Source organism: Sminthopsis crassicaudata, chromosome 1 (genome assembly GCF_048593235.1).
Source record: "Sminthopsis crassicaudata isolate SCR6 chromosome 1, ASM4859323v1, whole genome shotgun sequence".
Taxonomy (NCBI): domain Eukaryota; kingdom Metazoa; phylum Chordata; class Mammalia; order Dasyuromorphia; family Dasyuridae; genus Sminthopsis; species Sminthopsis crassicaudata.
Genome location: NC_133617.1, coordinates 458,075,071 through 458,102,819, shown reverse-complemented (window position 1 = coordinate 458,102,819; position 27,749 = coordinate 458,075,071). Strand labels below are relative to the sequence as shown.

Below are 27,749 nucleotides of genomic sequence, written 5' to 3'. Positions count from 1 at the left end.
CTACCAAATTCCTTCTATGACACAGACAAGGTACTGATACCTAAACCAGGTCGATCGAAAACTGAGAAAGAAAACTATAGACCAATTTCCTTACTGAATATTGATGCTAAAATCTTAAATAAGATATTAGCAAATAGACTTCAGAAAATCATCCCCAGGATAATACACTATGACCAAGTGGGATTTATACCAGGAATGCAGGGCTGGTTTAATATTAGGAAAACTATTAGTATAATTGACCATATTAATAATCAAATTAATAAAAACCATATGATCATCTCAATAGATGCAGAAAAAGCATTTGATAAAATCCAACATCCATTCCTACTAAAAACGCTTGAGAGTATAGGAATAAATGGACTATTCCTTAAAATAATAAGGAGCATATATTTAAAACCTTCAGTAAACATCATATGTAATGGTGATAAACTAGAACCTTTCCCAGTAAGATCAGGAGTGAAACAAAGTTGCCCACTATCACCATTACTATTCAATATAGTACTCGATAGAAGACCTAGCCTCGGCAATGAGCCGAGAAAGAGATTCAAGGAATTCGAGTAGGAAATGAAGAAATCAAATTGTCACTTTTCGCAGATGACATAATGGTATACTTAGAGAACCCCAAAGACTCTACTAAAAAGCTATTAGAAATAATTCAGAATTTTACAAAGTCGCAGGATACAAAATAAATCCACATAAATCCTCAGGATTTTTATACATTACCAACACAATCCAACAGCAAGAAATACAAAGAGAAATTCCATTCAAAACAATAGTCGATAGTATAAAATATTTGGGAATATATCTACCAAAGGAGAGTCAGGAATTATATGAGCAAAATTACAAAACACTTGCCACAAAAATAAAGTCAGATTTAAATAATTGGAAAGACATTCAGTGTTCTTGGATAGACCAAGCGAATATAATAAAGATGACAATACTCCCCAAACTAATCTATTTATTTAGTGCTCTACCAATCAGATTCCCAAGAAACTATTTTAATGACCTAGAAAAAATAACAACAAAATTCATATGGAAGAATAAAAGGTCGAGAATTGCAAGGGAACTAATGAAAAAAAAGTCAGAGGAAGGTGGTCTAAGTGTACCTGATTTAAAGCTATATTATAAAGCAACAGTCACAAAAACCATTTGGTATTGGCTAAGAAATAGACTAGTTGATCAGTGGCATAGGTTAGGTTCACAGGGTAAGATAGTGAATAAAAATAGCAATCTAATCTTTGACAAACCCAAAGATCCCAAATTTTGGGATAAGAATTCCTTATTTGACAAAAACTGCTGGGAAAACTGGAAATTAGTATGGCAGAAACTAGGCATGGACCCACATTTAACACCACACACTAAGATTAGATTAAAATGGGTCCAAGATTTAGGCATAAAGAACGAAATCATAAATAAATTGGAGGAACATGGGATGGTTTACCTCTCAGACTTGTGGAGGAGGAAGGAGTTTGTGTCCAAGGGAGAACTAGGGACCATTATTGATCACAAAATAGAAAATTTTGATTACACCAAATTAAAAAGTTTCTGCACAAACAAAACTAATGCAAAAAAAGATTAGAAGGGAAGTAACAAATTGGGAAAAAAATTTACAGTTAAAGGTTCTGATAAAGGCCTCATCTCCAAAATATACAGAGAATTGACATTAATTTATAAGAAATCAAGCCATTCTCCAATTGATAAATGGTCAAAGGATATGAACAGACAATTTTCAGATGATGAAATTAAAACTATTTCCACTCATATGAAAGAGTGTTCCAAATCACTATTGATCAGAGAAATGCAAATTAAGACAACTCTGAGGTATCATTACACACCTGTCAGATTGGCTAAGATGAGAGGAACAAATAACGATGAATGTTGTAGGGGCTGTGGGAAAACTGGGACACTGATGCATTGTTGGTGGAGTTGTGAAAGAATCCAACCATTCTGGAGAGCAATCTGGAATTATGCCCAAAAAGTTATCAAAATGTGCATACCCTTTGACCCAGCCATACTACTACTGGGCTTATACCCCAAGGAACTACTAAAGAAGGGAAAGGGACCTGTATGTGCCAAAATATTTGTGACAGCCCTTTTCATAGTGGCTAGAAACTGGAAAATGAATGGATGTCCATCAATTGGATCATGGTTGGGTAAATTATGGTATATGAATGTTATGGGATATTATTTTTCTGTAAGAAATGACTAACAGGAGGAATACAGAGAGGCTTGGAGAGACTTACATCAACTGATGCTGAGTGAAACGAGCAGAACTAGGGCATCATTATACACTTCAACAGTGATACTGTACGAGGATGTATGCTGATGGAAGTGGATTGATTAATGATGGACAGAACCAGCTACATCCAGAAAAGGAAAACTGGGAAATGAATGTAAACTTTTATTTTTACCTTCTGAATCCAATTTTTCCTGTCCAACAAAAAATTCGGTTCTACACACATATATTGTATCTAGAATATACTGTAATATATTTAACATATATAAGACTGCTTGCCATCTGGGGGAGGGGGTTGGGGGAGGAAGGGAAAAAATCTGAATAGAAGTAAGTGCAAGGGATAATGTTGTAAAAAATTACCCATGCATATGTACTGTCAAAAAATGTTATAATTATAAAATAAAATAAAAATTAAAAAAAAGGAAAATGAAAGCACTTTGTAAAGGATTTTGTAGAACTCAAGGGAAAAATATCAGAAAAATAAGATAGGTAAGGAATAACTTGTCCATAGGTTTCTATATTAAGGGAGTGGAGGTGTCTTTATACAATAAAGACAGAGAATATCTTTTTATGTTAGATAGATATCTACCTGCATATTTCCTTAGACACCTCCCCCCAGCACAAGTAAGAGGTAAAGTGGGGTGGGAACCTATCAACTGGCAAATCAACATGTTTTGAAGGACAAATTTCCTGTTTCTCTTATCTCAATGATTCAGAGTCAACATCTGTTGAAAAATATATTCTCTCCCATCCTTATTGTTCCCTGTTCTTTCATCCCTATCCTTCTGAGCCCCACCTCTCCATAAATAATATTCCTCTCCACTTGGAGAAAAAACAAACAATATGTGAAGACCAGTTTGAAGCTTAATGTAATAGTCTATCAGGAGGTGTTGAAGGCTAAGAGTAGTTTCCCTCCTTTCTCAAAATAGTCAATATGAGTCAATCTTCTTGTACACCCCAGTCCCTGTCCTCAAACAATATACATGTTGATATCTTAGCTTTATCTCCAAATTTATCAATACTCTGAACTCCAGTGATTTCCATATCTCTCCACATCAGTCACACAAGTGGCTCTTTGGCTCTGTGTCACTACTTTCTCTTTATTTTTCTTCCATTCAAATGCCTTTGATATATTATCTTCATCCTCTTATATACTAAACTGGAACGTTTCCAAAAGAAGACCTGATCTGGTCCCTGACCATTTTTTTCTTCACTCTCTCCCTTGATGAATACTTCCACTCCCATGAGTTTAATTGCCATCTTCCACTTTTCAACATCCATCTATTAGCACTCTTCTGATCTTATTCCAGCATGACCAATTGCCTGTTATGCATGTCTCTGTGAACTGATAACTCAATACAATGAAAACTCAACACATTGATAACTGAAACTTCCCATGTTCAAACTTCTTCCAAACTTCTGTACTTCTGTTGAAGATTCTTCTTTCCATTCATGCAGGTTCACAAATTTGGAGTTGTTCATCCATTCATCCTGAAAGATCCTCTACTCTTCCTTCTTCTTTAACTTATCACCTCCAAATTGATAACAAGTTAATTTGCTACATTTTCATAGTAATTTTGCAATTTTTTTCCTTTCTTTTCTACCCACTTACAGTCTCTTCCCTATTTCAAATTCTCATCATCAATTGCATGAGTCATTTCATGGTCTTTTTGCCTTAAGTTCCTCCCTTCTTGAACCCATACTCAGAGAGCTGCCAAATTGATATTGTTAAACTAAAGTTTCATCTTTTATTATGAGCCTAAAAAGTCAATGACCATGAACATTCTCAATATGCAAACTACAGGAAGCTTACTTGTGAAATTGTAAACTTCTATTAAATGAAAATTTAAGTATATATTAAATTTATCATAAGCTTAATATACTTTGCTTGTCTGTTTCCCTCTCTGAATTTCCTTTTATGTATTTTTAATTTTTCATTGGTCTTTTTTTTTTCTTTATTTCCTTATTTTTTGTATCACTATCACTATCCCCCCCCACGGTCCTTTCTTCCCCCCAAAAAAATAAATAAATAAAATTGAAGGGCAACTAGGTGGTACAGTGGATTGAGAACCAGCCATAAATTTAGAAGAACCTGAGTTCAAATCTGGTCTCAGACACAACACTTTTTATCTTTGAGCCACTGGGCAAGTCACTTAACCGCAATTGCCTCAACAACAACCAAAAAATGTAGTCAATCAGCACATTGGCCATATTTTTTTAAAGTCTTATTATGCATTCTAGTCTATCAACTCTGTATCAGAAGATGGGTGTGATCCTAATCGTTAATCTTCTAAAGGAATGATTGCTCATTATTTTATCAGAGTCCTTTAGCTTGTCAAAAATCCTACCTATAAAATACTCTAGTAATTATATAAATCGTTCTCTTACTTCTGCTAAGTTCATACTACATCACTTGGAACATCAGGTCCAATTTTTCTAAGAATTCATCTCTTTTGTCATTTCTTTTGGTGCAATAATATTCCATCATATTAATATAACACAATTCAACAATTTTCCCAAGTTATGTGTACTCAACTCTGTATTCTCCTTCCATTTTTGTCTCTCAAATGTACTAATTTCATTTCTGAAATTTTTCTTCCATCTACTTTTGAAGCTCTTATAGTTAAGATAATTTCCCCTTTCCCCAGCTTTACCTGTGGTGATAATAGAGTTAATTACTTCTTCATTTACTTCTTGGCCTACTCAATACATAATATTTCTATATTGAATTCCTACTTCACTTTTATTGGCTCTTATTTCTGTTTTCAATACCTGAATTGGGACTTTGTGTAAAAGCCAAATTCTGCCACCTCGTTTACCCTTGGATAACTCAGTCCTGATTTTGTAACCTCTTTGCCTAACCTTCACTACTACTGCTCTTCTATAATTTTCAATGAATTTAATGGTTGTTACCCCAATCCTTCCCATCCTCTTCCACTTTCTCCCATCCTGTCCCAGGAGCAGGAGTTGTGCCCTATGTTAGTACCAGACCCTATCTTCTATCTGAATCCCAGGTTTTCATTCCAATCTTCCGGTGGGCCAGTGAAGGTGCTGACATTTGATATTTTCTTCTCCTTTTACAATCACCCACCAGTTTTGCTCTTGCTGAATCTTGACCAGCAGCAAGCAAGTATGAGACTTCATACTAAGTTAGGATTGCTTCTTCCCTATTTTTTGATTTCTTCATGTAGCTACAGAATAATGAAAATTGTGCTATTTTATGTCACTTGAAGCAGCCCCAGAATAAGATATTGAAATCTTAAGTCTATCTCTATTTGCTTTTTCAATTAACTATTTGGCTCTAGCTGTCTTCTATTGTGGATCTTATAAATGGTCTTGGTTTCTCTGTTGCATCTTTTCTAGTTGAATGACATATAATAATCAAGATTTGCCACCCATCAATGTTCTGATAGGCTAGGACCAATATCAAGCTAGATTTACATTTCAATGCATTCAATCCCTATGGGATCTCAACCAAAATGATTTTAAACCATCTTCTATGCAGTTCTCTGTAGAGGATTTTAATGGTGATTAGTGGTTTTAGCTGCCTGAACTGGTGCCATTTAAAAATATTTGCTGAATAGTTTCATGGGCAAGATTTGGGGAGAGAGATGGTCTTAGATTTAATTTTTTGCCTTACTATTTTTACAGGAATCTCCAAATTGATATTCCTAAAGCACAAATATGGCCATGTATAAACATTCTCCACCCCATCATAAATTTTCAATGATACCTCTTTTCAGAAAACAAAATCCATTGCTTAAGTTCCTCTATAATTGCAATTCCAGACCTCCCCAATCTTTTTTTTTTTCAAATTGTTCACCTTCAATCCCTAGATATTGTTTTATTGGTGTACTTGGGGTTTCCCTTTCATAACATTCTACCACGCACTTCACTGACTTTCCACAAGTGTTCCCCCTTGTTTGGACTGTACTCTTTTTGTCTGCCTTACAAAATTCCTTAAAATTAGTTTCCTCCTCTCTTCTAACTTCCACTCGAAATCATTAGTACTCTTTAAAAATTATTTCATTTTATTTTAAATACATTCTGCATACATCTAGATCTAAATTTTATCCCTTAGTAGAATATAATCTAATTGATTTTTTTGTAGTTTCTGAGGCTTAGTCTTAAGCCCATGTTAAACAATTCCAAAAGAAAAATAAAATTCATTTTATATTTATCATTCCCTATATTTGATTACTTTTAACATCTGACAATAGCATGCTTTATATCTAGTTTAATGTGGATTAAAGTATGATTTGTTGAAAATAATATTAAAAGTGTCCTCAGAGGAAATATATTTAAAATAAGAGAAAGTTTATTTAATGAACAACTTTCAATGTCTCAGAAACACATTTTTGAAGGTGATAGTACAAAATGTAGAGACTGATATTTTTTTCCAGTGTTGATTTATTATTCATATTTAGATATCATAGCTGGAATCAGAGAAGTTTTTCTGTGCATTTAACTTCCTTGTATCATTATTTTTAAAATAGTATGCCTTTCCTTTTGTCTTGGCTGATTTGTGCAAGTGTTTAAGATTTAATGAAAAATGCTGTAACTTACCAATGTTTGGCTTCAAGATATGGGGAGACGTAAAAAGTGTTTAAACATCTTAAGCAATGTTATCTCCTAAAGTAGCAATGCAAATGCTATTTTACAGACTTACTTCTGTGGGTTAATTTTATTGAAATGTTTATAAAGCTATAACAGGATTTTTTTTTAAGATTGAAAACCCTGGTTTTCTGATTTGCATGCTGGCCCTGAAACATTATGTAAATGTAGTGACACAGGAATAGATCATAATTCTCATTAACATGAGAATTTAATGTCATTCTGACACAAAATGACATAATTCAATCATTATTCATCAAAACTGCAATCAGAAAATTGACTCAATTGACCTTGCACAAAAATGGAGTGATTTGTAAATCATCTCATAATGTGAACCATGATACAGTAACCTTAATTTCTCACTGGGAGAAACTTGCAATTTCTTTACAATTCTTTCAATAGATATCACCCTTATCATTTTGTGAATTAACATTTAAATCACAATGTACCCTATAAGACACCAAACATAAGAGTAAAACATGTATTTTAGATTAAGATTGAAATTAAGATCTGTATTAAGATATAGTTTGTGATATAACTTGCTTTTAAATTCATTCTCCATGGCAGGAAATTTAATAACTATTTAGATTAAATTGCATTCTCTGTGCCATTGACCACACTTTCTTGATAGACAGAATGGGATTTTTCATCATAATCTGTTTCTGCTATTTTTGCTTTATTAATAAGATACAAAATAGAAATGAATTCAACATTTGTTAAGTTTCCTTTCATATAGTTTTTGAAATACAAGTTAATAGATGGTAAGGACAATTAAATAAATAATAATGGGAAAGTGGGATAAGTAAAAAGGATAAATTCTGGCAAAATGCCCTGAAAAATTTCAGAGTAAGGAAGCCATATTTACAGAGAATTAGATGGTTCTTAAAGTAAAGAAAGATTTCAGTAGAGGTGGAGTCTTCTTTGAGCTTGGGGGATAAGGCATGTGAAAGCCCAGAGACAGGAGAACACAGAATGAATAGGAGTGACAAAATTTGATGAAATTGGGCTGAATCATATGGTGGAAAATTAATTTTTATTTTTCAAGTTTTGTCTGTTTTAGAAATTGAGTTTTGGATTAGAAACAACAGAATATAAATGGCTAGTAGAGAGTCAATACCCCCCAAAATAATAAGAGACCTCTTTGTTCTTGAAGAATTTATATAACTAGGCCTAGATAACTTCATTATTGGATAAAAACAAAACAAAAAAACTGACTGATGTGATGGTTGGATCATGAAGAAAAAAAGTATTGCAGGATCAAAGAAGGGCATACTTTTCAAAAAAAGAAAAAGAAAAAAAAGAAAGAAAATAGGATCTGTAAACTATAAGACAATCAGGCTGACCTTGATTACTGGCAAAAAATTCTAGAACATATTATTAAAGAGATAGCGATTGAACATTGAAGTTGTATGTTTTACAAGCCTCTTGCAGGGATACCTGCATGAGCTACCTGAAGGAGTTGACTCATCTCTCCAAACCTTTTGAAGTAGTTAGGGCCTGCTGTGGAAGTTTCTTAAGTGGGAGGCTACCTTGGACTAAAAGACAAGGATCTTGATCATAAATTAATTAACACAATATTATTCTGTTTATATTCACATTGACATTTTGGAAGGTGGATTCTATAAAGGTGAAAATGAGAGAATTCTCTAGGATGGGCATATTTAAACATCAATTCCACAAAAGGCCATTTTCAAAGTTCCAGGGAAAGAAACAAAATGGAATATTTCATCATTTAAACACAGTCAAATTTCATCCTCATCACAATTAAGAAATCCCCATTCAAAAGGGAACAAGAATTTATGTGGATTAGACCTGAAGCTTAAGTGAACTAAAAATATGAATAGTCACATTTCATCAATAAACCAAAAAGTGAATATGACTATTTTTGTTTCTTTGAGGGCTTTTGGTCAGACCCATAATTTCATTAGTGTGGGGAAATTTGAATATGGAAATTCCTTCTCTTAATGCTAATCTTTAACACAGTCTCAGAGGGTGGTTAGGATCATAAAAAGTAAAGTGAATTATCCATAAGCAAATAGCTCGTCTATGTCAGAGGAAAAACTTCAACAAGAATCTTCTTGAGTCTGATACCAGCCTTCTATCTGTGCTATGCTGCCTTTCTGGGAGCATAATGTTCAGAAGGAGGTAGATGACAATGCTTTTACATTCTGCTCTGAATAGACTACATCTTCAGCATTCCATTAATTCACCCACAATTGCCAACCTCAAACATGTCCATATAATAGTAAGTAGAATAACAATGGGGAAAAAATATGTTGGATTTCTTTAAGGAACTAGGAATCTTGAGGCTTATAAATGAAAGGTGTGAAAACTAAAAGAATTATGTTTTCAAATAGTCAACAATCATTCGTTAAAATGGCTAGGCTTTATACCAAGTGCTAAGAAAGGCAAAAACAGTCCTTGACACTCCAGAAATATCTGCTCTGATGAGTGAGAAAATATGTAAATAACTAGATACTTTAAGATACATTCAGAGTAAATATAAAATAATGTCAGAGAGAAAGACATTTGTAGCTGGAGGAACAAATAGAAGTCTCCTGTCAAAGGTAGCATTTGAGCCAAGTCTTGAAGGTTGTCAAAGAAATCAAAGAAAGTTGTACTTCGAGAAGTAGAAATGAGAAGGGAGAAATTTTCAGGTGTGTGGAACAGAGAGACAAGAATTATGTTTATTTTGCTTAATCCTAGAGAGTGAAATTAAGAATAAGTTAGAAGATGCAAAGGGACGATTTTATCTGATACAGGGGGAAAAAACTTTCTAGCAATTTATTTTTAGGCTATTTTAATCATAGCTGGCTTTTTGATAGAGCTATCTTAAAAGTAAATGGATTGCCTTAGAAAATGATGTGGTTGCAACTGTTTGGACATGTATACATATATTGTATTTAATTTATACTTTAACATACTTAACATGTATTGATCAACCTGCCATCTGGGAGGGGGAAAGGAGGGGAAAAATTAGAACAAAAGGTTTGGCAATTGTCAATGCTGTAAAATTACCCATGCATATATCTGGTAAGTAAAAACTATTAAAAAAAAAAGAAAGAAAATAACGTGGTTGAAAATCTTAAAACATGGGCTAAATAATTATTAGTCAAGTATTATAGACAGAATTCTAGCACTGGTGTAAGGAAAAAGTAAATAATCTGTGAGATCCTTCATAGTTTTAAACATACCTATACTAATATTAATGATAGCTTCTTGTGTAACAGAAATTGATTTGGTAGACATCTGTAAAAGAAAGGAATAAAGATTTGTTAGTTAATATATCTATTCTATTTAAAAAAAAAAAGAAAATATTGGCTATTATATTCAAGGCCTTGAGGAGGAAACAGATATTACTCCCTATCCTTAAAAGACTTGGATTCAAATATTGTGAACTAAAACAAGCTGAGATAAATATTGGTACAAGCACAACCTATAAGGATAATAAGAAAAGCACAAGGGTAGTGAGGTGGCATAGTGGATAGCACACCAAGCTTAGAATCAAGAAGATTCACTTTCTTGGGTTCAAATCTGGCCTCAGACACTTTCTAGCTTTTTATATTGGGCAAGTCACATCACCCTAATTGCCACAGTTCATTATTAGTAAAATGAATTAGAAAAGGAAATAAAAAATCATTACAGTATTTTTGTCAAGAAAAAAAAAAAAAAAAACCTCCCCAAAACGAGATTGTAGAGAGTTGGACACAACAGAAATGACTGAACAGCAGTAAAACAACTAATTGGACATGCAAAGATCTATTTGGGTTCATAAGAAGGAGAAACTGATTGCAGGACATATCAAAGAAGGCTTCAAGGAAAAAGTGGTAATTAACTTGGCCTATAGAAGAAAAATCAGCTTTTAACAGGAAAAATTGAGTAGTTAAAAGGAGGTCACTTACAGGCATGAAGGCTTGGGAAACAATATACCTCTGATGATATTTGACAAAATTGACTATCAATTTGTCTGAAAGGTGGGGACTAGGCAGAGGAGTGGTGGAACATAATAAGTCTGGAAAACTAAGGGTGGGGATATATCACATAGAGATTTGAGTGCCAAACTAAGGTACTTCCTCATATAGACAACAAGACCATTTGAATGTTGTTGAACAAGGAAGTATGCTTCTGCTAGTCACACTCCTCTGCTCTCCCTATATCGCATACTTAACATTTAAAATAGCTGTTAATGAGGCCTAAAAGAAGGAGTACTTACTAGATTGGAGAAGGTCAAAAGGCTGTTCATGCCCTTTTATTTTTTATCACCAAAAATGTAGATACTTTTGGGCTTTTGCCCAAAAACTTCAAACATAGCTGTCTCTATTTCCTCAATCTTCTACTATTATAAGCTTGTTTTTCTAGACTTTTCATTCATATTTTTCTGATCATCCTGAGATAAATTCTTATCCTGCCCATTGGTTTTGAGATTTTATCTATGTAAAATATTTGTGTCTTGATAGGGGTTGCAGTAGAGCCTGGCCAAAGCCATCACATTCTTCTAAAGTTTTTAATTCTGAATTGTGTAGTATGTGTACTTTTTATTCACATACTAACTTGAGAAGAAAATAATTAGCTTAAATTTAAAGTCCTTGGGTGTTTTAAGGACCTTGGTATGTCCTTAAATGTAAGTTATTTTATAAATTTGATCAGATAGTGATGCATATTACATTTTATTGTATTTTATTGTACTCTATTCTCTGTATTGTATTATATGTACTATACTATATTATATCCCTTAATATAATGTGATAGAGAAGAAAATATTTGATGGAAGCCCTACAATTGTGCCAATTATTTTTATATCAGATGTACCATTTGAGTTTGCAGTCATGTCCTCAAAAGTAGTTTTCCAATGTAAGGGGCTTGAAGGACAGGGTTTGTGCTATCCAGAAATGAGAGCAAAATATATTCTCTGGAAATATCATATCTCTAGGAGCCTACTTGCATAAAATAAAGAGAAGATGAATGAATTGGGCTTGCAACTAAGAATGCTAGAAAAAGAACAAATTTAAAATCCCAAGTCAAACACTAAATTTAAAATTCTAAAAATAAAAGGAGAGATTAATAAAATTGAAAGTAAAAAAAAAAAAAAACTATTGAATTAGTTAATAAAACTAAGAGTTGGTTCTATGAAAAAAACCTAACAAAATAAACAAACACTTAGTAAATCTGATTTAAAAAAGGAAAGAAGAAAAACAAATTGTTAGTCTTAAAAATAAAAAGGGAGAACTCACCATTAATAAAGATTAGAGCAATAATTAGGAGTTACTTTGCCCAACTTTATGCCAATAAATTCAATAACTTAAATGAAATGGAAGAATATCTTCAAAAATATAGCTTGCCCAGATTAACAGAGGAAGAACTAAATAGTCTAAACAGTACCTTTTTAGAAAAAGAAATATAACAAGCTTTTAACCAAGTCCCTAAGAAAAAATCCCCAAGACCAGATGGATTTACATGTGAATTCCATCAAACATTTAAAGAACAATTAACTCCAATGTTATATAAACTGTTTGAAAAAATAGGGATTAAAGGAGTCCTACCAAATTCCTTTTATGACATACACATGGTACTGATACCTAAACCAGGTAGTTTGAAAACAGAGAAAGAAAATTATAGACCAATCTCCTTAATGAATATTGATGCCAAAATCTTAAATAAAATATTAGCAAAAAGATTACAGAAAATCATGCCCAGGATAATACACTATGACCAAGTAGGATTTATACCAGGAATTCAGGTCTGGTTCAGTATTCAGGAAAAATATGAGCATAATTGACTATATCAATAACCAAATTAATAAAAAACATGTGATCATCTCAATAGATGCAGAAAAAGCATTTCATAAAACCCAACATACAATACTAATAAAAACTCTAGAGAGGAAAGGAATAAATTGACTTTTCCTTAAAATAGTCAGGAGCATATATTTAAGACCATCAGTAAGCATGGATTATATGATGGTATACTTAGAGAACCCCAGAGATTATACTAAAAAGCTATTAGAAATAATTCATAACTTTGGCAAAGTTGCAAGATACAAAATAAAACCCCGTAAATCCTCAGCATTTTTTATACATCACCAACAAAATCCAACAGCAAGAAATATAAAGAGAAATTTCATTCAAAATAACTGTCAATAGTATAAAATATTTGGGAATATATCTACCAAAGGAAAGTCAGGAATTATATGAGCAAAACTACAAAACATTTTCCACACAAATAAAATCAAATTTAAATAATTGGAAAAATATTAAGTGCTCTTGGATAGGCTGAGCAAATATAATAAAGATGACAATACTCCCTAAACTAATCTATTCATTTAGTGCCATACCAATTAGACTCTCAAGAAACTATTTTAATGACCTAGAAAAATAACAACAAAATTCATATGGAAGAACAAAAGAAATTGTGAGAATTTCAAGGGAATTAATGAAAAAAAAAAATCAAATGATGGTGGCCTCACTGTACCTGATCTAAAACTATATTATAAAACAGCAGTTACCAAAACTATTTGGTATTGGCTAAGAAATAGTTTAGTTGATCAATGGTTCACAAGAGAAAATATTCAATAATTATAGCAATCTACTGTTTGACAAACCCAGAGAATGTAACTTTTGGAATAAGCATTCACTATTTGACAAAAACTGCTGGGAAAACTGGAAATTAGAAATTAAACATGGAACGACACTTAACACCACATAAGATCAAAATGGGTCCATGACTTAGGCATAAAGAACGAGATCATAAATAAATTAGAGAAACATAGGATAGTTTACCTCTCAGACTTATGGAGGAGGAAGGAATTTGTGACCAAAGAGGAAATAGAGATCATTATTTGTCACAAAAAGAAAATGTTGATCACATCAAATTAAAAAAAACTTTGTGCAAACAAAACTAATGCAAACAAAATTATAAAGGAAGCAACAAACTCATTTCCAAAATACATTGAGAATTGACTCTAATTTATAAGAAATCAAGCCATTCTCCAATTGATAAGTGGTCAAAGATATGAACAGACAATTTTCAGATGATGGAATTGAAATTATTTCCACTCACATGAAAGAGTGTTCCAAATCACTATTGATCAGAGAAATGCAAATTAAGACAACTCTGAGATACCACTACACACCTGTCAGATTGGCTAAGATGACAGGAAAAAATAACGATAAATGTTGGAGGGGATGAGGGAAAACTGGGACATTGATGCATTGCGGGTGGAGTTGTGAACGAATCCAACCATTCTGGAGAGCAATCTGGAATTATGCCCAAAACGTTATCAAACTGTGCCTTTGATCCAGCAGTGCTATTACTTGGCTTATATCCCAAAGAAATATTAAAGAAGGAAAAGGGACCTGTATGTGCCAAAATGTTTGTGGCGGCCCTTTTCATAGTGGCTATAAACTGGAAACTGAATGGATGCCCATCAATTGGAGAATGGTTGGGTAAATTGTGGTATATGAATGTTATGGAATATTATTCTTCTGTAAGAAATGACTAGCAGGTTGAATACAGAGAGGCTTGGAGAGACTTCCATGAACTGATCTAAGTAAAATGAGCTGAACTAGGAGATCATTATACACCTCAATAACCATACTATATGAGGATGTATTCTGATGGAAGTGGATATCTTCAACAAAGAGAAGATCTAATTTAGATCCAATTGATCAATGATGGACAGAATCAGCTACACCCAGAAAAGGAACACTGGGAAATGAATGTAAACTGTTTGCATTTTTGTTTTTCTTCCCAGGTTATTTTTTACCTTCTGAATCTAATTCTCCCTGTGCAATAAGAGAACTATTTGGTCCTACACACATATATTGTATCTAAGATTTATTATAACATATTTAACATGTATAAGACTGCTTGCCAAATAGGGGAGGAGGTGGAGAAAGGAAAGGAAAAGTCAGAACAGAAGTGAGTGCAAGGGATAATGTTATAAAAAATTACTGTCAGTAAAAGGTTATTTTAAAAGACCAAGAGATAGGGGAAAAAGTTAAAAAAAGAGAGATCATTGAAGGAGATTGTAAATTCACATAAAAGAAGAAAAAATGAGAAAGAATTGCAAACAGGCAAAATAGCTTTGAAAGTTATATGTTGAATTGATGTTATTTAAAAAGAAAATTAAACTGTATATAATAGAGATTTATAGTTTTTATGGGCAATCCTCTTTTGTTATTGTACATATGCAGAATTGTTCATTTTGTTTGATATTAAGCTCAGAATAAAATAGGTATTTAATTTAAAAAATAAACTCTCAGCAGTAAGTTTTTTTTTTAATTTTTATAGATAAAGAAGGCTTAGGAAAATATGTGGGATGTAGAGAACAGCCCATTAGAGAGTGTGAAATTAAAGATTAGGAATAAAGGGGAGATGATTGATACTGCTAATGGCAAAATCACTTATGAATTATAATGACAAATACTATTCAGTTTTAATTATTTGCAAATGTGCTTGATCACCTTTTCAAGGGCAACTCACAAAGGTCAAGAAAAGTCAATGTTTCCTATGATTTGCCTCTTTAAATGGCCAAGAATAGTACAGTGAAGCCAAATTACTGCAATGAAGAGTGATTACAGTCATTTGAAAGGGTTTCCCTTGATATACCATTACCCAGGTGATTGATGTTTGCATTTCTTGTTTCTACTACATGCTTAACTCTTAACAAAAAAGTGGGAAAAACAGAAACCACCTCTATTAATATTTGGAAATATATATATATGACCATATATATATATATGTATATATATATATTCATTTATTTATTTGTGTGTGTGTGTGTGTGTGTGTGTGTGTGTGTAAGTGTCAATATGTGTGTGTATCATAGATATATGGAGGATGGACAGTCTCCCCAAGAGATTGTGAAAGTTCAGATACACAACTCTATGCTATGAGATAACATTCTACTCAGTTTCCTTCTTAGAAATGCCCAATGGCTTTACCTTCCAATTGTACAAAATTCGCTTTTAGAAACACACAATTCCCCTGGGAAAACAAACATAATGTATGAGCCTAATTTCTCTCTCTAGGGATACAGCTTTTAGATCTAAACACAAGGGCAAGAAAAAAATGAGAGTGAATTATTTTGGATTATTTTGACTAAACCTATGAGCACATCCGTAATCTTGCTTATAATACTCTCTTGCTATTTTATATAATGCATTATAATTCAGAGAATTAGACTAGTCTGACCAAGTTATAATAGACTAACAAGAGTGAAAAGATTACTCATATTTGCTCCTGATTTACTGAACATAGATGGAACTTTTAATGCTTCAGCATAATCTCCTGGTTTTGAGCTCCTTGCAACCCCATCTGAGGTCATCTACCTCTATGTTAATTGCTTTTTATTTCTTCTCTTCTTTGTACCACAACAGTATCTACTTCCTAGAGATCTTATGGTTATCAAGAGAAGATGACATCCAATTGTCATCCAAGAAGTCCTTTTTCCCTCTTCTACATATTTGTATTATTCCTGACTCCACATTTCACCCTCCAGAGAACATATGTGTGTGTGTGTGTGTGTGTGTGTGTGTGTGTGTGTGTGTGTGTGTGTGTAACTTATTGGCCAGATGTTGATTCTGGGCGTGCTTAAACTTTTAATTATATAGATGATTTAGTTGAATGCAATGAAACCACTGGTGTTCATTATTTATAATGTGGGACTCAAAAAGCTGACCAAATCTCATTGCTTTCTCTTATACGTAGAGAAATTATCACAGAAAAGAAATATCTTGCAAGTCACCTTGTTTCTACCTATATTTAGCAGTGACCTCATTTTTGTGTTGAATTTCCTTTTAGGACTGTTCACAGCTACGATGCTATATTAACTTCCATGTACTGAGAATTGCCTAGAAATCTTGGTCTAATTCTTTGAAGCATAGTTTCTTTGCATTACTTCATGTATAGTTTTTTTTTTCTGTATCCCCAAAATTAACAGTGCAAAATTATATTATATTTTGGGTAATGTTATAGTAACATTTATTCTAATGATTTATTTCAGTCAATTTTAATGAACATGTACAAAATAAAAGGGTAGTTATGACATATGAGTTTCTGGATTCCATGCTTCATAGACTTTAATGACATGACATTATATAAAATTACCTCTAATGGAACAACGTTTAACCTTTTTTGCCAAGTCAAAATCCTATATGCAGTCCAGTAAATCCCATGGAGCCATTCTCAGAACATATTTTTTAAATTCATAATTGAAGTACATTTTAAATTTCAACTAGATGTTAGTAAAAATGAAGATGCATTTTTCCTCTCATCTAATTTCATAAATCTCTGAAATCTTTCCATGAATATCTTGAGAGTCCCCTAGATCACAGGTTAGTATCCATGTTCTAGAGTCCTCACCAGCTTTTAAAGTGATTCTATGACTTTTATGATTGGATTTGCAAATCATTCTTTCTTGTTAATCGCCTTTTAAGAACCAAAAGGAAAAAAAAAAAAAAGATTGAGGTGGGACTTAGGGAAAGGAATGAGTTTCTAATCATTGTCTTCTCTTCTCTCAGATATAAATAGTCTACAATGGCACAACTATGCTATGAACTTTCTCCATTCATTGGCCAAAACACATAACTCTATACAATGAGAATCTCTCTCTCTCTCTCTCTCTCTCTCTCTCTCTCTCTCTCTCTCTCTCTCTCTCTCTCTCTCTTTTTCCCATTTCAGGATAAATTTTCTTCTGTGAAAAATTCCTTTATCCTAAATTGTTTTTCTTTAGTGAATTATATTTGCCTTTTAAAAAGGATTTTAAAATGATATTATGTTATAAAACTTATTGCTAGACATTGCCAAGAATATTTCATTTTGAAATCATCCAGTTATTAAAATATCATTGTGATTACTTTGTTTGTTGATGTGTGAGAATGATTTAACAATAGATATTTCTATTAAATGTTTGCTATTTTGCAGATTATCTCTAGTGATATCCAAAAAAAGAAAAAAAAAAAGATTGTGTTCATCATGTTATGAAACCCTGTTATCCTATCTTAAAACAAAACAAAACCAAAAACACTTAAGTTGTTTTCCATTACCCAGAAATTACATAGCAATGTTCCTTTTTCTTGTTGTATATGACATAAATAATGAGAAGAAATGATATACCCTTTATTGGATTATTCTTATTCTGAAAAATTGCTATAAATTTCTCATGACAAAGATTAAAGGTTTTTCTAGATGATAAATTTGTCTTATCTTCCCAAAGACAATTTCAAAATAACCTTTGTTCCAATTATTTCAGTGATGGTTGTGTGTGTGTGTGTGTGTGTGTGTGTGTGTATCATAAAATTATTCGTCCAGGTTCAAAGTCAATTGTTACATTTTTACATGTATATGTATGTATACATACACATATAAAGATACATTTATCATATAAATATATTGTTACATTTTTACATGTATATGTATGTATACATACACATATAAAAATACATTTATCATATAAATATATTGTTACATTTTTACATGTATATGTATGTATACATACACATATAAAAATACATTTATCATATAAATATATTGTATGTATGCATATAGGTGTGCATATAAAAAATTCTTATTTTCAATGGTAAGTATTCTTTGTAGAAATCAGTTTTTTTTAATAAATTAGAAAAATCATTACTTTTGAAACATTTTCAGTTTTAGTGTGTTATATCTACCTGTAGTACTTATATTATTTGCCTCTCATAGTAGATCTATAAGACAGAGTGAGGCAGAATAAAGAGTTAAAAAAAAACCAAACAGAAAAGATCTCAATCAAGGGAGATATAATAATAGTGAGATACAGTAATCCTAACTAGTCAATTGGTGGCACAGTGAATAGAATACAGAGCCTGGATTCAGGAACAACTAAATGCAAATCAGGTCTCAAGATTCAGACACTTACTAATCTTTGATCCTTTGCAAGTTACTTAATCCAATTTACCTCAATAGCTGCATCCACAACATAAATTGGAAAATGAACTAGCAAACCACTCCAATGTCTTTGCCAAAAAAATACCAAATGGGGTCATGAGCAGTTGAATATGACTAGAAGAATTGAACAACAAAAAGAACATTTTAAGGTTCACAAAGCATTTCCTTGCAAAATAGGATTTTTATGCCCTTTTTAGAAATGAAAACTTGAGTTCAGTGATTACCAACATTAGTAACTTTTCAAAGTCAAAAGTCAAATGCAGTTTTTTTCTTTCTTAAATTTCAGGGCTTTTTCTACTGCTGCCTCTTCATTATTAGATAGTCTCAACGTGCAGGAAGTCACAGGATTAGCAAAAGAATTTGGTGCTGTCTCTGATTTTGAAATAGAAGTAGATAATCACCTCTCTGATGGACTTTATTCTGGAGGTTGTTTATGAACTGTACAGAGTAAGAATTATTTTTTTCTTTTTTATTATAGATTTTTATTTAGAAGATATATGCGTGGGTAATTTTTCAGCATTGACAATTGCAAAACATTTTGTTCCAATTTTCCCCCCACTTCCTCCTGCCCCCTCCCCGAGATGGCAGGTAAACCATACATACATGTTAAATATTTTAAAGTATATGTTAAATGCAATATATGTATTCATGACCATACAGTTATTTTGCTGCACAAAAAGAATCAGAATTAGAAATAGTGTACAATTAATCTGTGAAGGAAATAAAAAATGCAGGCAGACAAAAATAGAAGGATTGGGAATTCTATGTAGTAGATCATACTCATTTCCCCGAGTTCTTTTGCTGGGAGTAGTTGATTCAAATGATTACTGTTCTATTGGAACTGATTTGGTTCATCTCATTGTTGAAGAGGGCCACGTCCATCAGAATTGATCATATAATGATCTCCTGGTCCTGCTCATTTCACTCAGCATCAATTCATGTAAGTCTCTCCAGGCCTTTCTGAAATCATCCTGCTGGTCATTTCTTACAGAAAAATAATATTCCATAACATTCATATACCACAATTTATTCAGCCATTCTCCAATTGAGGGGCATCAACTCAGTTTCCACTTTCTAGCCATTACAAAGAGGGCTGCCACAAACATTCTTGCACATACAGGTCCCTTTCCCTTCTTTTAAGATCTCTTTGGGATATAAACCCAGTAGTAACACTGCTGGATTAAAGGGTATGCACAGTTTGATAACTTTCTGAGCATAATTCCAAATCATTCTCCAGAATAGCTGGATGTATTCACAATTCCACCAACAATGCATCAGTGCCCCAGTTTTCCCACATCCCCTCCAACATTCTGCATTACCTTTCCCTGTCATTCTAGCCAATCAGACAGGTGTGTAGTGGTATCTCAGAATTATCTGAATTTGCATTTCTCTAATTAATAATTACTTGGAGCATCTTTTCATATGGCTAGAAATAGTTTCAATTTCTTCATCTGAGAATTGTCTGTTCATATCCTTTGACTATCAGTTGTAGAATGGCTTGATTTCTAATAAATTAGAGTCAATTCTCTATATATTTTGGAAATGAGGCCTTTATCGGAACCTGACTGTAAAAATGTTTTCCCAGTTTATTGCTGCCCTTCTAATCTTTGTTGGTACAAAAACTTTTCAATTTGATATAATCATAATTTTCTATTTTGTGATCAATAATGATCTCTAGTTCTTTACATTTTCTTCTTTTCAATTTTTTTGGTTTTGTTTGACTAATTCCTAATATCTCATTGAGTTCACTTCCATTTGTTCAATTCTAATTTTAGTGAATTATTTTCTTTAGTAATCTTTTTTAGATCCTTTTGAATTTGGCCAATTTAACTTTTAAATTACTTCATTGATTTTTTTTTCTATTTCACCAAATCTATTGTTAGGGAGTTGTTCTCTTTGTCTATTTCACCAATTCTGGTTTTCAAGAAGTTGTTTTCTTTTTCCATTTCACTAAATATATTTTTAAAAAGTGGTTTTCTTCATTGGATAGATAGATAGATAGATAGATAGATAGATAGATAGATAGATAGACAGATAGATAGATAGATTTTCCATTTCACCAATTATATTTTTAAGGAATTTTTTTCTTAAGACAAATTATGTTTCCTTTTTCAAAGCTCTCATTTCATTTCCCTATTTTTCTCCTAACTCTCTTTTAATATCTCTTCTGAATTCTTCCAAGAAGAGTTTTTTGAGTTAGAGACCAACTCATATCACTCTTTGAGGTTTTATCTGAAGACATTTTGCCTTTAGTATCCTCAGGGTTTGAGGTCTATTTTTCCCTTTCTCTATAATAGTTATCTTGATCAGAGCTCTTTTTGCTTTTTTGCTCATTTTTACAGGTTGAGATCTATTCTTAGGAAAGAGGGAAGATTGTACCAAGCTTCCTCTACAGGAAGACAGGGACTTTATGCTGCCCTGGGGCCAGTGCTGTTGGCTTCCTCCCCATGCTGGGTGGGTGTGGCCAAATCCCACTTGTTATATTGAGGTTCAGGGATTCCCTATGTGCCCTCTGTAGTTGTGTTGGAGGTTTCCCAGCTAATCTGCTCTTCCACTGCTCTCCCACTTTTGAACCAGTACAGAGGGTACCTAATTGAAACAGACCTTTCCTGAAGTTCTTCCAAAATATCTTCTTCTGGAAATTTTTTACACTGTAAATATTTGTGAGCTGTCACTCCAAAATCCATTCAGAGGCTTGATCTGGTCTTGATTCTGAAAGAAGCCAGAATTAGAGCCATATTTATTGCAAAAAAAGAACTTAGGCCTTCAGTCCTTCAAACTATTATGATATTTTGCCTTTGTAAGGATTTAGCATTGGTATCTAAACCCTAAACTCAAGTGAATCATTACTCAAATATTGAGGTTAAACAGAAGGTTTGAAGAAAACCAATAACTAAAATAATTTAATATTGTAGAACATAAGAAAACATATAGTTAAAAACTAAATTACATGGTGCTGATTCTAAATTTTATTACATTTCATAAGCATTTTGTTTTAAAATTATTTGTAAGAATAACATATGCTCAATTGAAATACCAAATCATGGGTCTTAAAATATTTATTCCTTTGACATATTGATATTAATTTTATTTTAATGATTTTTTCAGGAAAAAAATTGGAAAAGAATACTTTTTTCTATTCTATAAACCAACTGATGTTATTACAGTTATTACATCTTTTTTTAATGCTTTATTTTTCTTTATACTACAAAGTCTCTCTGATATTGTGATTATTGTGATACACTTCTTTCTAGAATGTGAATAATCTATTTTTGATCATCTACAAATGCTCATTTTTTGTTAATTATTGCTTCCTTATACTTTTCAGAATTCCACCAAAACAAAAATGTTCTACAGTTATAGCAAAAAAAAAATTTGATAATTTAAAAATATTAAATTATTATATTTAATTGAAAATCCAATTCAGAAAAATTGCTTCTATGTTTTGATTTAAACTAATTAAACCTTATTATGAACCACCATTAATCTGAAGATATTTTTACTGTTTCATGTAAGCCAGATATTACTTTTGCTATCTAAAAGAGACTTTAAAACATTTAAGAATTAAAAAAAAAAAGGCAGAACAAAAAATAGCTAGCATGGCTGTTGAACCTAATCTTTGTTAGATGATGGTAGTCTTCAAAATCATCATATATTACATTATACAATCATCATATATATCTGGATCCTCACAACATTGTGATATTGAAAGGATAAGTATTATTATCTCTATTTTATAGATAAGGAATCAGAAGTGAAGTCAAAGTAGTTGAGTGATTTGAAAGAGAACACAATGCCAGTAAGTGGTGAGCCTGGAATCATATCATTTTAACCCTTATCTCAGTGTACTTTTCCATAATATCAGCTCCAGCTCTTAGCCATAGGTATTGAATGAATATTTGTCAGGTGATTGAAACAATAAGGCCTATAACAAAAGACATAGTTGTTGTTATACAGTTGTTTCAAACTCTTCATGAACCCATTTGGGGTTTTCTTGGCCAAAATACTGAACTGGTATCTCTTTATCTCATGTTATAGATGAGGAACTGAGACAAGCAGGGTTAAGTGACTTGCCCAGGGTCACGCGGCTAGTAAGTGTCTGAGCCAGGTTTGAGCTCAAAAAAAAAAAAAAAAAAAAAAAAATTGTTCTTGATTTCAGGCCCAGCACTCTAACCATTGCACCACTTAGCTGCCTAGTAGCATGGTACAATTTTCTAATACAAATTGCATGTATAAGTAAATATCGAGGAGGATGGATAATAAAGTTCTCATTCTTACACATACACACTCTCACCTTGATGAAAGAATGACTGTGAAATTTGAAAAAGATAATCAGGCATTGTCATTTTACTCTTTGGTCAAATGAGCTTTCTAATTTAGAAGTCCACTGTTTCCAATGACCTTATAGACAACAGGAGGATGTGCTCCCGCTTGAGGAGAATATTTCTGTAACAATTCTACTTGTTATACCTGCTTAGTACATACCACTTTCTATAAAATAATTAGAGATGAGAGACAGTGGATAATCAGTGAGAAACACACCAGATGGAAGCTCATGATGAATGCTTTTAGAAATATTCTCAGTTAGGGATACCTAGATGGAGAAGTCATCATTGTTCTCCAAGAACATTACCTGATTATAGAGTATTAGGTTACATTCTCTGGATCACATCTGGTATACAATTTGCACCCTTTATAATTGAGAAAATTTCCTCTCAGTGCTCTCATTTTTAGATACCCTAGTTTTCACAGTCCATGAGAGAAAAAAATTAGCATTTTTTCTGTTTTAGTTTGCAACTGGATTGTATTTCTTAATGTCAAATTAATCCTTTTGAGATAAGCTTTGCTTATTAAAATGTTTAAATATTTATAATTCATATATTATTGGATCTTTTACAAGTACTTAAGTTAACTTGAGCAGTATAGAATTTGAATTCCTAAAATACTAATCCTATCATTTTGTCTACAGCATATTGTGAAATGTCTATTCATTTCTTTCTTTTTTTCCTTCCTTCTTTCCCCTTTCTTTTCTTTCCTTATTTATTCCTCTCCTTCTTTGTGTGTTTCTTTGATTTTAAGCAATCCTAATCTTCTTGGATTATTTTTGATAATTAAGACAACTGTGGAAATCATTATAGACTTCAGGTTCATAGGATAAGATTTTCACTATGGCCTTGAAAATACTAAATAATCAGGCCTAAGTGTTTATTACCTCTTGAGCAGCTTCACATCTCTTTGGGAATTTTTTGACTTTATTTTCCTTTTAAAATAATTTGTTTGTCATAATGAAAAGTGAGTTGGAAACTTGAAAAAGATTGCTCTCTGCCCTTATAGGCATCTGTAAAGCTCCCTGAAGGGCTCAGAATCAGCCAGAGTCAAGATAAGCAAAAGTCCTTGCCCCAAATGTTGGGGCCAAAATGTAAATATTCTGTTGTCTCTAAATTGCAATCGTTCTCTGGGGGCAGATCTCCTGGGGGTCTTCTGGAGGCAGTCTTACTTTTAGTTCCAGTACCAGTAATCCCCATAATGCAGCCAGGAGTTAAAGTCCTTTACTCTCTCCTTCCAATTCTTCTCTCCAGCTCCCTATGAATCCAAAGCCTCCAGCCAGCATGAAGGTAGATGTGGGAATGAATCAGGTTCTACCTCTGAGAGTGGGATTGTGTGCTCCTTTGTCTTTGGCCCTGAGAGTGGGATTGTGGGTTCTTGTGTCTTTAGCTCTGAGAGTTTCTTGCTCATATGGTGCAAACTGAGTATATACTATCATTTCATCACTAGGAAACCATTATTTGTTGTAGGATTAAATCAATGCTAAATTAGACTTAACCATTGTCTCCTCAATTCCACTCAATTACCTTGTTTCAAGTTCTGGCCCATAACATCTCCTTGTAGGATCAAATCAGTTGTTTCTATTCATTCCAATGACTTAGCACCTTGTAGAAATCCTAACATCTTCCCTTTTCTTTTGATTTAGAAGGTAGGGTGGTCATGGCCTCCCTGACTTCTCAAGGAAGTGAAAAAATCAAAGTAAATGGGAAATCAAATAAGATTAGTGGGTTTCTGAAGGGACTCACTTGAAACAGGATTACATAAAGCCATCAATATGGGAAGTATTATACATAATTACATAAATTACATAAACACATAGTAACATAACACATGCCAGAAGTGATGTAACAAATAACATGATCAAGTAATCATAAATTGAAATTTTATACATGTCCATAAGTCCTAGAAATAGTCCAAAAGGAATTCATCGTCCATTAGTTCATGTGCCAGGAATCCAATAATTCCTGCAAGTCCAACAATAGTCTCATCTTGTATTAGGGAATCCAATGACTCTTTAACAGTCTCCTTATCAGCCATTCTCTTTCAGTGTCAGATGTTTCTTAGATCTTCTCCTTTGTTTTGAGGTTTTTCTCCTTTTCTGTTTCTCTCCAGGTGCTTGTTGCCACCCATCTGTTTCCTTCTCTGTCTGTAAAAATACAAGCAAACCCTCTCTTCCAGGCAGTTAACCTATCTAATTTCCTTCTATTAACCACTTTCTAAATCTCTTCTCATCATCTGGCGATTACATTGGAGCTGTTTGCACTGGACACTGTCCTGTTGGTTTAAAAGGCCTGTATTCTCCCCAAGTGTAATCCATTTCTGCTATCTGATTGCTTTTTTGGCTGACTGATCAGGTAATCCCTTTCTGTCATGTGATTGATTTTCTGCTGATAGATCACATTAGAGTCCTTATCTTCTAAAGGCTCTCTGGGTGTAATGTCAGTGGCCATCATGCCCCACCTATCTTTTGATTGAGTTTTTGGAGCTGGGCTCCGCCTCTCATTTCCCTGGGTCAGTCTACATTCAGAGGCCCAGCAGAAGCCTTTGTGACATTTTGGACTTGGAGTTTTAGGACTTCTCTCACCCGGTCTTCTCACTCTATCTCCATATCTACACTGAGCTCTTAGATGTCCAACTTTTCCACATTGAAAACATCGATGAGTTTCTCTAGAAGTCCCTTGCCAAGAGGGACCCTGTCTTCCCATGTTCATCATAATTTGAGTATAATAAGCATTTGTGCCCACTGTAGCACAGTGTCTTATGATCTCCTCTAAAGAAGCATCTTTGTCTAGTCCCCATATAAATTTTTGCAAACCTCATTGGCATTTTCCATAGCCAAATGTCTCGTCATTATTTCTGTAGCTTCATTCTCTCCAATAGTTCTTGTTACAGCAGTTTGCAGACGTCCCACAAAATCCGCAAAAGGTTCAGTGGGACCTGACTTTATTTTTGTGAAAGCCTCCCCTCGTTCTTTCTGTCTGGGGAGGGAACCCCAAGCTTTTATTGCAGCCTTAGAAATTTGTTCATACACTGTTATTGGATAATAAACCTGTTCTGAATTCTCTCCATACTGACTTTCACCAGCTAGTTGGTCAAAAGTGACTATGTGTTAACTGCTGTTTCCCTATTGCATCTGACTTGAATCCTACATAATTCATGATACTCTGAAAGCCACAACAAGTTTTGTCCAGGTTCTAAACATGTCCTTAGCATGGGTTTCCAATCATTTGGGGTTAGGATTTCATAAGACAAATGATCTAGTAACATTTTAACATAAGAAGATGTAGCCCCATAAATAGTACAACCTTTTTTCAAATCCTTAATTTTATCGAAATCAAAACGGGTATTTCTTCTCCTTTTTTGACCTGAAGAGTCAAGCTCTTTAATCAAAGGATATGCATGTATAAAAGCACTTGCATCCTGTCCTTCTCTCTTAGCTTTAACCAATGCTTTTTCTAATCTTGTCATAGGCTGCTTCACAGGTGATTCTGTTTGTGTTTCTGTCTCTTCCCCTCCTCCTTCTCCCTCCATCTATGAAGGGTTAACTGAGAGAGGATATGGGAAATGTTCCTGTTGCTCAGAATTGTACTTAACTCCATTGTTATTTGATTCATTCTTTTCACCTAGTTTAGTTGGATCCTTCCCCTTTTGCTCCTTTTTCTTTTTCCTTATTCTAAAACTTATATAATTTCCTAATGCCAGTTGAATTAAATTGTATGTTTGAAGTGAGTCTTTGGAAATTGAGTTAGGTCCATTTTTGTGGTAGTATTGACAAAATTCCTCTCCTACTAATTTCCATTCCTCTAGATCCAATTCTTTATCCAGAGAAAAACAAGGACATATGACCTCCATGGGTTTTAAAAGTTCAGTGATCTCCTCCAAAATTATAATCAATCCTTGGCTTTTCATAGCCGTGACAATGCACACTAAACATTTTCCTTGAACAGAAACAGAAGGCTGTTTTCTAAAAAAATTGCCCCATTTCACTGAAATTCTACTTCAGTTCTTTAATAAAGTTTTCTTGTTTTACTCACCCGAATTTCTGGTCAGAGAGACTTTTCCACTGAGATCTGGATTGTATGCTTTGCCACTGGAATCAGGGTTGTGTCTGTCCCTGTTCAGGTGCCAAAATGTAGAGTCCGGGCTAGCTCCCTGAAGGGCTCAGAATCAGCCAGAGTCAAGATAAGCAAAAGTCCTTGCCCCACCTTGGGCGCCAAAAATGTAAATGTTCTGTTGTCTCTAAATTGTGATAGTTCTCTGGGGGCAGATCTCTTGGGGGGGCTTCTGGAGACAGCCTTAGTTTTAGTTCCAGTACCAGTAATCCCCAAAATGCAGCCAGGAGTTAAAGTCCTTTACTGTCTCTTCCCAAATCTTCTCTCCAGCTCCCTCTGAATACAGACAGCACGAAGGTAGATGTGGGAATGAATCAGATTCCACCTCTGAGAGTGGAATTGTGAGCTCCTTGTGTCTTTGGTTCTGAGAGTTTCTTGCTTATATGGTGCAAACTGAGTATACACCATTCATTTCATCACTAGGAAACCATTATTTGTTGTAGGATTAAATCAATGCTATATTAGACTTAATCATTGTCTCCTCAATTGCACTCAGTACCTTGTTTCAAGATCTGGCCCATAACATATTCTTGTAG

General features: G+C 33.3%; 1 protein-coding gene across 21 annotated transcripts in view; it reads left to right on the top strand.

Annotated features, from left to right (window-relative positions):
- LINGO2 (leucine rich repeat and Ig domain containing 2) overlaps positions 1-27,749 on the top strand; it is a 1,288,153-nt gene that overhangs the window by 768,352 nt on the left and 492,052 nt on the right. Inside the window, exon 5 of one of the 21 annotated variants that reach the window (XR_012484580.1) lies at positions 19,062-20,443. The exons of the other annotated variants lie outside the window; for them this stretch is intronic. The gene's annotated coding sequence lies outside the window, so the exon portion shown is untranslated. Of the gene's footprint in view, positions 1-19,061; positions 20,444-27,749 lie in introns of those variants that run through there. 21 annotated transcript variants of the gene reach the window in all.